Here is an 11,627-nt window from a genome sequence, read left to right on the forward strand (position 1 = left end):
TATTCAGTTTTTTGTACCATATGATCGCTTCTGGGACAACTGAAACTTCATGGAATGCCCCCTAGTCCTTCTATTGATTATGTATTGGGCTCAACCACTTTGTTTCCCTTTGTTGCCTCGACAGGAATAGATGAGCTGGGGGTATCAGATTATGCATCAACCTGGGTGACTCTACAATGGGGGGAAGAGATGGAAGGATTAGCTGGTGGAAATTTCCCACCTTCCTGAAGGAGGATCTGAAATTTCAGACCTTTTTGATTAGTAAGTGGGATCAATTTCAAGAAACTAATGCACAGCACATGGATGACCCAGAGTTATTTTGGCAGACTAGCAAAGTAGTATTGCGGGGGGGAATCATTTCCTATCTGTGATCTCGGAACAAGATCCTAAACTCTGAAATTCTGGCCCTAGACATTCAGTTGAAATATAAGGCATGTATGATTAACAACCCTACACAAGCTCATGTGGTAAAATATCATACTACTCTTAGCTTACTGCAAGCATTCTACATCAGAGAGCTCAAAAATTCTTGCAATACAAAGAACACTCCTTTTTCAGATTTGGCAATAAATCTGGGAGAACGCTGGCAAATTTAATATGACTGCGTAGGAGCAAAGCCCATATAGTGAAGCTCAAGACTGCCCAAGTTAAATGGGCCACCAGAGGGGAAGAGATTTGTGAAGTCCTCCGACATTTTTATAATCAATAATATACCGAGGATAGATTCGGGTGTGCGGAGGAAGAATCTTCCTTTTTCAAACATTTATAACTCCCCACTCTTACTAATATACAATTAGACAAATTAAATGCCCATTCACTAGATTAGAGATTTTAATGGCCATTAAAAAAAGTAAATCTGGTAAAACACCGGGCCCAGATGGCTTTGCCAAGGACTACTATAAGATACTGGGAGAAAAGGTAGTGGACTCTCTGCATTCTTTTTACCAAGGAGCCTTGACACGTAACATCTTCACCCCTGATTTTAACTGTTCTCCCCAAGTCTGGCAAAGACCCTGTGTCACCGGCTTCATATAGGCCGATATCCCTGGTAAACTGTGATCTTAAACTTCTGGCTAACATATTGGCGGCCAGACTAAGTATGATTCTGCCTAGTCTTATTTCTATGAATCAGGTTGGGTTTGTGAAAGACCGTTCTTCTAGCTCCCATATCGCTAAATTGACTATGGCCATTTAATTTTGTCAGAGGCATAAGATTCCATCCCTGGCGGTAAGTTTTGACTCGGAAAAGGCCTTCGACAGGGTTTCTTGGGCCTACCTGTTTTCTGTCCTGGGCCGCTATGGGTTTCAAGGTAATCTTTTGGCCTACCTATCTTTGCTCTACCACCGCCCTACCTCCCATATATTAGCGAATGGTCAATTATCCCAAGCTTTCATTCCACAGCGATGGGTGAAGCAAGGTTGTCCCTTGTCCCCCTTGTTATACATCTTGGCCATCGACCCCCTGCTGCGCTCCATATCTCAGGATCCGGAGATTTTTGGATTAGCCTGCGGACATCAAGTATTTAAGACGGCGGCTTTTGCCGATGACATCCTCATTTTCCACACTAAACCCCAGGAGTCCCTTCCCAAAGTTTTAGGTCTACAATCGTTCTATGGCAGTTTCTCAGGGCTCAAGATTAATACCAATAAATCTAAAGCACTGGAGGTTTTTGGGGATTTGCAGTGATCATGGGGTGCTACCTTTCCCCTAAAGTGGGCTCAGGGACCCATAAAGTACCTGGGAGTGCTAGTCTCTAATGTACCGGCTGACATATACCACTTAAATGTACAACCTTTGTTAAAGAAAATGAGGGAATGCTTACAGCGCTGGCAGACTCTGCCGGTTTCTATAGTGGGCAGGATACACCTGCTGAAAATGGTGGAGCTCCCAAAGTGGCTCTACCTCCTGCAGATGCTGCCGATATGGTTGACCAGAAAAGATCTGAATGTTATAAATAGAGAAATTCGGAAATTTATATGGAGCGGGAAAAGAGCACGCCTAGCCCTTAAATACTTGATGGGTTCATGGACTGAAGGTGGACTCAATTGTCCTGATTTCCAAAGATATAACCTTGTTTGCATGCTCCGCCCCATTCGAGACTGGCTCCAGGGTACAGAGTATTTTTCCCCTACAAGCTACATAGAGGGTTGGCTGGGTGACTGTTCTCCTGCTTCTATAGTTCAGATATGGTACCCCTCTATCCCTCTGACTTGTAAACATTTTTTGTTGATAGACTCAGGACGGAAAGCCTGGTCTCACTTATGTAAACTTGTAGTTCTTTCTGGGTCTGAGACCCCTCTGCTACCTATATGTGGTAACCCCCTCTTTACCCCGGGACAGGGCGCATCCGTGTTCCAAACGTGGGCCGCTAGTGGAATCTGGTTACTTTCCCAGGTGTTTATTCCTCATACCCATACACTGTATAGTTTTCAAGACTTACAAGAAAAATACCAACTCCCTAAATCAATTTTCTACGCACATCTCCACTACGGCACTATCTCTCCCTCAGTGGGTTACAACAAGTACAGGCGACACAAAGGGAGCAATTGGGAGTAATTCTCGGGGTAGGAAAGAACATACGCTTCTCTAGTTCTATGTTTTCTAAATTACTAAGACCCTACTTGGCCACACGTGGTGCGCGGGTAATAGTTGGGAAATGGGAGGGAACTCGGGACATGGCGATTACAGGTGACCAAATTAAAGCATATCTTCAAAAATCCTTGCAACTCACGGAAAATGTTCGATTGCAAGAAATGCAATTTAAATTTATTTGGCAATTATATCTCACAACTGCCACTGCCTTCAAGATGGGGGTCTGCCCTTCCCCTATATGTCTTAAGTGTCAGTCAGAGGTGGGGGACTTCTATCACAGTTTTTGGACCTGCAAAAAGATTGTAGCATATTGGACTTCTGTCCAAACTTTCTGCTCTAAAGTTTGCGGTTATCCCCTTCCCCTCTGCCCAAAGGTCTGGCTTCTGAGCTCTCATATGTTGACTACCCTCAGACTTTCATTTTGCAGCACGATGTTCATGGACAAGGCGGGCCTAGTGGCCAAACAATTACTCCTTCATAACTGGCTTTCCGAGGAAGCTCCGAGCTTTAACCATTGGCTGCAAAAAATAATAAGGTTAGCCACCTTTGAGCAGATGACAGCTAACTCACAGACGGACAATAAGAAATCTATCACGACCAAGATTTGGCTACCTTTTCACAAGTACCAGAGTCTACTCCAACCTTTAGGAGTTGCTGCTCCTACCTCAGGATGATTAGCCCCAACAAACGGGGGTAAGAGGGGGGCTCTGGGATTTAATTGCATAGACCCATGCACTTTTCTTTTCTTCTCTTTCTCTCTTCTTTTCCTTTTTCTCGTACTCATTTGGAAGCAAAGAACACCAAATGCCACAAGAGGATGACAATCATCATAAACACATTCTCGCACTACCACCCCAGCCACTAACCATGAGTCCACTAAACATGAACCTATTAACCGTTAACCTACTTTCCTATATTATATACCTGGCTCCAACATATGTACTGTTGGGGGAAGGGTGGGGGGGAGGGGAGACCATTGCATGGAAGTTTGAGGTTTAGGATTATTTGCATGTTCAATTACTATTTTGTATGTCAAGAACATACTAAACCTAGGGCCTTTCAGAAGTTGCGGACAAAGCTTCTGGGGCTGTTTTGCATGTACATTCGGTTCCTGGATTTAAGTCTCTAGTTCACTGTTTCCAGTTTACTGCTACCGTTATATACTTATTCCATGTATACTTAGTACATTTATAATTCTAATTATAATTACTGTTGAGTAATTTACTCTTCTACATATCAGTGAGTTCAGTATACCTTGACTGTATTGTATGCAATGGCCTTCATTTGGAAACTCAATAAAAAGATATATATAAAAAAAAAAAAAGTTGTCACTGTTATATTTTGTAATGGGTATTGTTATCACACAATATAGCAAATTTGCAAATGAGTGTTAACCAACAAGAATTTTTCTTATCTTTTCTTGCTCAAAAATATAGTAGAATCAGTTCTAACTATAGATAAAGTCAACTATCAGATAAGTAACCCTAGGGGTTTTTTTTTTGTTGAAGTACCACTAATTATAGTGATCTGAATCAGTGGGAATTTAAAGAATGTGATTCTTTGTGTAAGTTCTGTTACAGATGATGATATTCAAAGTAGCAGATGTTATACTGGCACAGATTATAAGAAAATTCTCCGGTAAGTATATGTTGTTATAAATCTGTCTCTTGCTTTCTCTTCCTGTCTTCTGGTACTTACTGTTTGGAACTGTCTAAACTTTTTTATCTATGTTACTTCTCCTTTCTTTCTCTGTTTCTGTGTGTTTTATTTTCACTGCTATCTTTCAGGCCGATACAGTACAGTGCGCTCCGGCTGAGCGCATTGTTAACCCGCATTTGGACACGCGTTTTCGATGTGCTAGCCTTACCCCTTATTCAGTAAGGGGTAAAAGCCCATCGAAAACGCTCGTCCAACCTTCCCCCCCCCCCCCGAAACTAATAGCGCCCGCAACATGCAAATGCATGTTGATGGCCCTATTAGTTATTCCCGCGCAATTCAGTAAGTAAAATGTGCAGCCAAGCCGCACATTTTACTTTCAGAAATTAGCGCCTACCCAAAGGTAGGCATTAATTTCTCTCGGCACCGGGAAAGTGCACAGAGGTCCCAAAAGTTAAAAATAATTAAAAATTTAAAAGAAAGAATTTAAAGTCGGCCCGCGGGTTGGAAACCGGACGCTCAATTTTGCTGGCGTCCGGTTTCCATACCCATGACTGACAGCGGGTTTGAGAACCGACGCCGGCAAATTTGAGCATCTGCTGACAAACTCGCTGACAGTCGCTGCGCCTGTCAAAAAAGAGGCACTAGGGACGCGCTAGTGTCCCTAGCGCCTTTTACTGCAGGCCCTAATTTGAATATTTTTATTTACTGAATCACGCACACAGGTGCTCGCCCGCTCTCCCGTGATTTTTACTGTATCGGCCTGTTTGTTATCTACGTTTAAGTTTCGTGGTGTTGCTGTGGGGAGGTTGGCTCAACCTAAAGGGAAGGCCCTGTAGGTCCTCCCTGACAGCTGGCAGGACTAGGCTGGTTGGAGATTGATCTGGATTTTCACCTATACCAGCCCCTTTCCCCTTCAGTTTAGCCCTCAGGTTCCTAGGCCGGCAGGACTCAGGCATGAGTCTCATGGGAGTTGGTAATGGTGTAGGTCCTGGTCGTGGCTAGGGTTAGAGGCAGGTTTCAGTTCAGAATAGTTGGAGTTCAGGCTAAGGTCAATGACAGCTGGATGGCAAGGATGGTCAGAGTTCAGACTAGGGTCGAATCTACAGTTGTTGTGGCTATGGTGTTGGTGTACCCTTATCTGTATTTTTCTTGATGAAAGAGTGGAGTACGATATGTTGGTGTCCAGATGTGCTGATCTTCATCTTCTCACCATGGCTGGGATTCAACCATTAGGGGTCATTGTTTGCATATGCAGCTTGAGTAGCTGAGAGGCTCTGATGGATTCTGTCTGAGTATCTCCTCCCAGGCTCATCTTTTCCTAGAACTTAAAAACAGGATTCCTTCCCTCACTATCTCAATAAATTCTTCGGGTTAGGAAACTAAAATTAAACTCAGTGCAATCTTGTCAGCTTGGGATCATTTAGTTCTATCTAGGGCTCATTAAAAAAAAAAAAATCAAGTAGCCCTACTTCTAATAAGGCAATGAGGGAAGTCCCTGAACCACCAGTCAATTACTAGTTGGCATTCATTCCTACCCGGTCTGGCACTCTGTCTTCTCGTATATAATGGACTCTGAGACGTTCAGGTTATAGCACTGTTTAAGTTTTTTAATTTGTTCACTCTATGGTAACAATACTTTACCGGCCTTTCTTCTTTCCAGCTTGTTGTAAGCTTCCAAGTTCTCTCCCCCTGTTGATTGTAACTTTGACTTATTCCTACCTATTGTTATCTTTCGTTTACTTGAATTATTACTCTAGTTTTCCCTTTGTTAAACTGTAAACCGATCCGATATGGTTATTTACTATGAAGGTCGGTATAAAAAACTGTTAAATAAAAATAAAATAAAGTTATGATCAATAGTGATGAGGCTGGGTCAGACAATCTGCACTCACTATATGTGGATGGTATCAGGCAGGGTATGTCATAAGAGTCCAGCCGTAAGAATTTATATTAAACACACAAATGCAGATTTATAATATACAATGACTTGAATTTACTGTCAGCGTGATTTTACCATGCGTTGCTATTTTCCCAGAGACACAAGTTTTATACTCTGGGGCACCTCGGTTACTTTTGTTCTGTGCCTGTTACAAAATAGGGTTTTATTTCTCCTTTTCCCTCCTCTTCTTTCAGTGAAGGTTTTATTCCAGAAAGGATCCTACATGATATTTCAAACCACATGTAGGTTTTTCACCCTTTCTTGTATGTAAAGAGGCAGGATGGCCTATATTCACAAATTTTAATAATCAGTCTTGCTTTAGACTTTCAGAGACTTTCTTAATGCAACACAAAGATCTTATACTGCTTTGTAGCAACTTGATTTTATCTGGGACTTTAAAATAAATAATAATTATATCCCAGAATTATCTCCCCTTAAAGAAAGTTTTAAAATACTGTGGTATCAAGGAATGTTTAAAGGCTAGAATATCTCAGCATCTTATAGCCTTGAGAAGGATTCTTTACTAAAAAGTTTTTTTTTTCACTCTTTTCAAAACTTTTACTCATTCATTCCTCTTCTAATAAAAACCAAGAAAAATATTCTGAAGACTTGGTCAATTTTAACATTTATCTGTTCCTGCTCTGTCTCTTACCTGTATACATTTTCTCACATCTTTCTGAAAGCACTGAATTTCTAACACTCACACAAGTCTCACTCAATCAAAGTGTGCCTACTGCTTCCTCGGTGTCTTTTAACATTAACTTTGGCAGATTTACAACTTCTGTGTGAGAGAGTAGCCATGCTGAGCTCTCTCTCTGCCAACTATCTGACTGATTGGAATTCTCAATTGCCACATACCAGGGGATCCTTCCACTGGCGCTGATGCAAGCTTAATTAGTCCCTGAGGATTCTTTGGGGAGAGTTGCATTCTATTTTCATCCCTTTATTATCCTCCTTCTTCATATGATGTTATGGGAAATGGTGTTAGGATTTTTTGAGGCTTTTTATAACATCCTAAAAGGTCCAAATTCTTTGGCTAACTGAAAACTCAAACCTGCGAGTCCATCAAGCTAGGGCAAGAGAACATTGTAGAAATCTCATCTTTGTATGACTTTCCTCACTGCAATGATGTCAAATCTTCTCTGAGGTCTACTATGCTGTTCATTCATCTCACTCTGCATGTAAAACTGGCCCCAAAACCCTACATCACCACCAAAACCTCAGCTCAAGTTACTGGCTGGACCTCCTATAGCAGTATAACTAGTTGACTACTGTGTGTGCCACAAGATGTAGTTATTTCCGGTGTTAAAAGCATGCAATAATGCTCCTCATTTTCATTAATCCTGCCCAAACCCCTCCCCAATCCCGCCCCTTTGAATAAATTTCACAAATTTGCATTTGCGCCACACACTGCGCTATCGCGGACATTAATGCCATAATGCACTTTGATGAATGACCCTGTATGAATCTTTGAGTTTTACCATTTGGTGTCAGAAGTCTTTTCTTCCAAAGTATTCAATTATTTTTTCAAAAGAGGAATATCCATTTGCTGTGCGCTTTTTGAACAATGATGGGTATTTATTTTTCACATTGCGAGCTATAGTACAATACAAAGAATTGGAAACAGAAAAAGAAACCAAAAACCTGGGAATAAGGAACCAATGTCAACTTTGTCAGCATTTGCACAAGTGTGAAAATAATTTGTGAGGGCAGGAAACAAAATGGTGCTTTAACCTCAAAGAACCAGATATGGAGGCCATTTCTGGACAGAATCATTGTGCTCGATCTATCACAGTTCTGTTCTTGATATGTTTTTTTTATCTCATGGGAAAAAAAATTGATTTAGTTTATTTGAGGTCGATATTCAAAAAGAGGCAGCACTGGGGGCATTCTGGAGGGATAGCCAGTGAGCACTGATTTTCGGCACCGCCGGACGAGTCTGGTTAAAAAAATAGTTTCCTAAAGTTACCCAGATATCTTTCTCTGGATATGTTCAGTGGAAAGTTCCAGGTAACTTTCCCGCTAACCAGCCTACTGAATATCTTTGTGCCTTTGATCATTCATTGTTTATCTTGTAAAATTGTTTGCAGTTACAAGATATGCCTTCCTTTGGATAATCTGTAACATTTTAATTTTCATACAAATACTTCAGTACTGGAAAAGTCAATGGAAATTTAAAGGCGCACTTTCTGATTTTGCGAGAATTGGAGAGAGACATTTGTAAAAAGCAGGGTCATGGTTTTGTATTGAGTTTCTGTAATGATTTGCTCTTTAGCTTTTGATAGCATGGTACTGTGCGTCCCTTCTTGTCCTGAAGGACACCTTATAAATAAGATAAAAAGGCAAATACAAATACAAAGCCAGATTTGTTTTCAGATTTACTTTACTGTTATTCATTAGGTTCTGGCATGAAACATTTTTACAATTACTTTCAATGTCTTTTTGGTACAAACCCTCTCGTAAATGCTTTTGATCAGTGGTTCCCAAACCTCTCCTGGGGGACTCCAGCCAGTCGAGTTTTCAGGATATCCATAATGAATATGCATGAGATAAATTTGCATGCAACAAGTGCATGCAAATCTATCTCACGTATATTCATTGTCGATATCCTGAAATCCTGACTGGACATGTTTGGGAACCACTGCTTTTGAATGTTGGCATATTGCTTATAAATCAGAGTTAAGCATTTTAGGGAAACCGCTCTGCTAATCTGAGCCTGCAGAAATTAAATTACCAAACCTGTTTATCATTTTTCATTTGGCAAGTTACCATTAGATGGTGGATAACAGAGACTACCTTACGCCTTCATATTTTACTGGACTGGTAGAGTGTGGCATAGACTGATCTTAGAAGAGTGTGAGGCCTGCCTGACCTCAGCCCAAACACAGTCATCATTTTTGCCTCCCAACCATCCCTAGCACAATCATCATCTCTCTTTTTCTCCCTTCTCCGCATAATCCCCACCGACTGGTAGGAAGAGAGCAGAGCTTCTTTCCTTATGTCTATCTCCTCCAATACAGGCTTTGATCTGAAATCTGAACCATGTGGAACCCCTTGGTCGTGTAAGACTATGGAGTTTTGCATGGTTCAGAACTTAGATCATAACTGGCAGTCACACAGGTAAGTGTTGCCCTCCGACTTCTCCAGCTGGCAGAAGTGGATTATGCCAGAGGCAAAGGGAGGATCATGCCCAGGGAAAGATGGAAGAAACTGATGGCACTGCTGTGGGCAGACAGCATGTTGGTTGTTTTCCAAAACAAGAACTTGATCACTGCAGCTGGAATTTGTTGAAACATAAAGGTGTGGGGCCTCCCCAAACTGTGGGCAGTCATCCTGATTTTCACACACTGCCCCCCCACCACCACACCCAATGGATGGCCAGGAGCAGTTGCCTTGAATCATCCCTTCCCCGCCTGCTTGCTGCTTTTTTATGGTCTTCCTCTCCTAAATTTTTCTCTGTATATAAAAAAGCTACAACTTGTTTTAAGGATTAAAAATTATTCTTGTTGTGATTGGCATGCCTTCAGGAACAAAAGACTATATTACTCAGGTCTGATCTTGCCTGGCATTTCAGCTTCCAACCAAGTTGGCACGATGTTGACATCAACAGTTTCAGTAAATGAATGCTCCTTTTCTTCTTACTACACCAATCCTTACTTGTGAAATATCTCCTCCCCTTGGCTGACAGAGACAGAGGACACACCTCTTTTATGATCTCACTCTGGACTATAAGGGAACCATGATCCTAGGCAGTTGCCAGTAGTCTCTGTCTCTGGCAACTGAAGAGAAAATTGGTCACAGAGCTCCTAGAGCTTAGGTTCACCCCCAGCCTGGTTGAACATTCTTCATACTTAGAGCAACAGTCCCTAGGGTAGGGCTTCCCAAACCTGTCCTGGGGATCCCAAATTCTCAAGATATCCATCATGAATATGCATGAGATAAATTTAAATATCATAGAGACTCAGTGTATGCAAATTTATCTCATGCATATTCATGGTGGCTGTGATGTTCCCCACACAGATTTGGGAAGCCCTGCCCTAGGTGCTGATTTCTCCAGTGGTAGCATATCTTTCAGTAGTAGTCCTGGTTGTATCCCCCGAGCTAGATCCCAACACCGTGAGGGGGCTGTGGATGCCTCTGGGAAGGGGGTCTCTCAGAGGCCCTAGTCAGGTTAGAGAGGGTTAAACTCTGAGCAGAGTCCTCAGAATCTCCCTCTTTTCCTATTGCCTCCCCTCCACCCCCAATGCTGCAGTTTGGAGCTCTGATAAAGTTAAAAAGAAAAGAGAGAGCAGAAAGAATCCCCAAGCCAGCAGTGGGAATTAAGGGAGCTGTTCACCTTGAGAGAGGTAAGTGTAATCAAGGAGGGGAAGGCTTGGAAGAGGTGCTCAGGCCATAGTGTCTCATTGTGCTCAGAGTAGCATACGGCACAGGTGTGCGGTTAAAAAAAAAAAAGATAAGGGATAAGGGAGATAGCAACTCCATCACCAGCAGTCAAAAGCACCATGGAGAGCAACTTGAACACCATGGCTGTCAGGAGAGGCAAAGCCACCATGGGAACTGAATCTATCGCTTGGGGGGGGGGGGGGGGGGGGGAACAGGCCGGAAAAGGAAAAGGCTATGGAAAAGCTCCATAGCAGGATTTAGCCTGGCCCTACGTCAATGTTTAGGGGCAGGAGGTGTGCAGACTTTAGGACCAATCAGGTCTCCAGCATTGCGGGGGTCCTTTTGCCCTATGTACATGATGATGCACCAGAGGTGGTGGCATAGGAGGAGGAGGACATTCTTGTTCCTCCATTTAGGGAAGATCAGCAGAAAACAAATTCAGCAATTGAATCAGTCCAACTTCCATTGGGTGAAGGAAACTCTCTACCCGCAGTGGGGCAGATACCCTTATTCCCTTCTGCAGATGCCTATTGTAGGTAAAGCATAAGTGTAAAAGCCCCTATTATGGAGGGGACCTAGTACATCAAGATTTACAGCCTGTGGGAGCATGCAAGATGCTTATGATGCATCAAGCATTTTGTGTAGTCCAGAAACTTCAAGGACCAGCTTTAACAGGGGCCCCTTTGGATAGTCACTCCTTCAAAAGGCATTCAGCCAAGCAAGCAAGGTTGGCTCTAGAGATGCCCTGTTCTTTCAGGATCCCTTTGCAGGGGAAGATCCTAGTCAGGGGAGGAGTCTGAATGAGATTCCCAAGTGGACTCCCATGAGGAAGGGGTATGCTCTTTAGAAGAAGAGGAAACAGCCATAGTCCGTCTATTCAAAAAAGAGAAATTGTCAGCCCTTATTTCTAGTGTCCTGATGTCCCTAAAGATATTGGACATCAACCCAAAAGACACAGCAGAAAGGGATCGTATCCTTCAAGGTCTTAGGAAGCCACCAAGAACGTTCCTGTTGCACTGTACCCTGAGCCACATGGTTCTTATGGATTGGGGA

The sequence above is a fragment of the Rhinatrema bivittatum genome, chromosome 6, assembly GCF_901001135.1.
Source record: "Rhinatrema bivittatum chromosome 6, aRhiBiv1.1, whole genome shotgun sequence".
NCBI lineage: Eukaryota > Metazoa > Chordata > Amphibia > Gymnophiona > Rhinatrematidae > Rhinatrema > Rhinatrema bivittatum.